We start from the raw sequence: 3,591 nt of genomic DNA, 5'->3' as shown, positions 1-3,591 counted from the left end.
TGCAAGGCTTTTTGGCACAGACTCTCTGGTGCAAGGCTTTTGGGCACAGAATTTCTGGCGTAAGTCTTTTTGGCTCAGGACTTTTTATTCTTCAGTAGAATCCCTGAATAAATCTGTTCTGTATTGATTATAATAAAGAAAATAAATAAATAGTGGTTATTTGTATCAAAATAAAAAACATGTCTCTACAAATGTATCGACAGTTATATAGATAGATTAACAGACGTATTGATTTTGTTTTATAATACCGGTTTTTATATTGTTTGGCTAATTTAAGAAACAAATTAGCTTTTAGAGTAAAGTACTATTCGAGTAAAGTACACTCAAGGAAAATTTCATTCAATACAGAAGGACGAAAGTAGTTTTAAATACACAAAACAAACTTAAAACTACTTAGCTTACAGTTTTTCCTGCTTTCTCTCCGTTTGTCTCAGTCACAAGTTATCTGTTCTTCGTTGTGAATACTGGTGATTTGGGTGCCAGAAATTTCTGTGCCCAACTGTACCTTATGTGCTTCTCTGGGAGATATTATCAAGCCTCCAGAAAGCCATTAACTATTGGGTTCAAGATACCATTAAATTGAAACAACATCAAATGTTCAACGAGAGTTTCCAAAAAATATTCGTATACAGCCCAGTTTGACTCCAGGAATTTCAAGTAAAATCATTTAATCATTCTCTGCCATTTACATGCAATGACATACATTATCAGCAACCTGCGCATTGCCCTGCTATCGATTTTTATCATATGTTTTTTTACGTCAATTCATCTATTATCCTAATACAGTTTTTTCCCTCACGTTCACACTTTTTCATTCATGTCTCATAGCAAACACTAGGTCCCCACACCCTCCTCCTAGACAATTCTTCTTTTATCAGACCGTTGGTCTAATCCTATCAATTTCCTACATATACTTTTGTTTGTAGACTAAATAACACCTAACTGTTTTAATTCAATCATCTTAATCTTTATGCTATTGTACCAAATTATATCATTATTATTTCGAGAATATATACTATATATATATACATTATATATATATATATTATATATATATATATATATATGTGTGTGTGTGTATATATATATATACATATATATATATATATACACATATATTTAATATATATATATATATATATATATATATATATATATATATATATATATATATACATTATACATGAACAGTATATACTGTATATATATATATATATATATATATATACATATGTATGCATTTATATATATACATATATATGTATATATATGTATATATCTACATATATATATATATATATATATATATATGCATTTATATATACATATATATATGTATATATATGTATATATATATATATATATATATATATATATTATATGCATATATATATATTATATTATATATATTATATATATATATATACATATATATATATAAAAGGCATGATATCATCGTAGTAAATGTGATGATATTACTGTAATAAGAATGGCGAAATGAAATTAATAGATAATAATGAACACTTTCTGCAATGCCCTTTATTAATACTTCATCTACTAAATATAGTATAAACCTTGTTCGATATTTAACGATTTAGCAGTCTTTTTTAATGATACGAGATTGTATAAGATTTTTTTAATCATATCTTTACAATATACAATTTCTTTCGATTCCATTCAATTATCAATATGATAACTGAGATGTACAAATAATGAATTTGCCATGTTATATATTCTTATAATATATTGATGTTGTTTTCAATCATTTCAAGGAAGACCAATGGCTTGCTAAGTTTAGGGATGTTATCTATACATATATAAGAAGGGCACACTAAATGTTTTTTTGTTTTTTATAACTCAAACGATTCAATACACAAAATATATTTTGAACTACATAAAAAATGGTTCTTAAATATTTTTACAACTATTCTTATCCTGACAATTTTTTTATTAAAAATTCAGCGCTATTGATCCTCAATATCTTTAAAACGTAAAATAGATATAATAGCCTTAGTTTTATTTGAGGGATTATAATAAATGGGGATATAATAGATATCTAGAGGTTGTATGTAAACCTAAATTGTCAAATTTCTATCTGCACATCTAAAAACGGCAATTTTTCATATTCTTTCTACAATGCAATATTCGTGTATACATTCCATTTACGGAAACATCTTGGCAAACTCCTGTGATTATACATTCTTTCAACGAATTTCGTATTTAAGTATGTATCAATAACGATACTTATGTCTGGACCGAATCTCTGTCCACAACAACAACTATGAAAAGATAAATTTAAAACCTCTGATACATAGTTTTGATTTTGATGAAATTAAAAATGGCGTCAAATCATAGATTGTCCCCTAAATAGCAGATTAGGTCATAAGAGCAGGATGTTTTTTTTTTATGTTTTTTTTTTTTTTAAATGCGTCTCTCCCCCCTCCCTTAAGATAAAAAAATCTATGTGTTGGTTTTCATTTTTATTTCTATCAGAGAGAGAGAGAGAGAGGGAGAGAGAGAGAGAGAGAGAGAGAGAGAGAGAGAGAGAGAGAGAGAGAGAGAGAGAGAGAGAGATAGAGAGAGAGAGGGGGGGAGGGTTAGCATCGAGTCCTCGTTTTTGTCACCACCACAAGTGATGCAACCGATCCTTATCAAGATGAAGTTCCTGAAATAGAGTCATTGTCGTTAATGTCTCCTTTCATTCTTTATATTATGATTTCTTATCTCTTCATCTCACCGTTATTGTCTTTCCGTAGAATTCCAGCGGCGGAGATACGGCGCTGAGCAAATGCAATGGAAACACGTCAGAGAGAGAGAGAGAGAGAGAGAGAGAGAGAGAGAGAGAGAGAGAGAGAGAGAGAGAGCTGGGAGCTTTCGATAAATATAAATGATTTCTCTATTTTTAGGTGAGCGAGTAAGATTGACTCCACATTTTTTATAGACTTTCTTAATCCTTGTTAAAATAGTTTTTTATTTATACTGTTAGTATTAATATTGCTCATCGTAGTAGTTTTTATTCATACAGTTACTGATATAGCAATAATATTGCTCATCATCATTATTATTTTTCTTAGTCATAGCTATCAGATTAATTTTTTTTCTCTATTTGTGGATTATACAGCAATTACACATAGCCTTCTTTGTACAATTACACTTCCTGATAAAAAAAAAAGGGTCAATCAAGTAGACACCAACACTTCTGTTATCGTAGGCGCACACACACACATACGCACAGAAATCTATACATAGATTCTTCTTCATGTCTTTTTCCATACTTTAATGGGGTAGTTCCATGAGAAATTACACTTTTTTATTTCAAGTGGCATTTAGGATGTCACATAGTTGGGAATTTACACACATACGTAATAATAATAATAATAATAATAATAATATTAATAATGATAATGATTATAATAATAATAATAATAATGATAATAATAATAATGATGATAGTAATAATAATAATAATAATAATAATAATAAGAAGAAGAAGAAGAAGAAGAAGAAGAAGAAGAAGAAGAAGAAGAAGAAGAAGAAGAAGAAGAATTGGCCCCCACTTTGTTGGGTCCCGAAAAAAAGGTTAAACAAAAA

Source organism: Palaemon carinicauda, chromosome 1, assembly GCF_036898095.1.
Source record: "Palaemon carinicauda isolate YSFRI2023 chromosome 1, ASM3689809v2, whole genome shotgun sequence".
Lineage (NCBI taxonomy): Eukaryota > Metazoa > Arthropoda > Malacostraca > Decapoda > Palaemonidae > Palaemon > Palaemon carinicauda.
The sequence above is the reverse complement of the archived record's forward strand: the minus strand, read 5'-3'. Positions refer to the sequence as shown.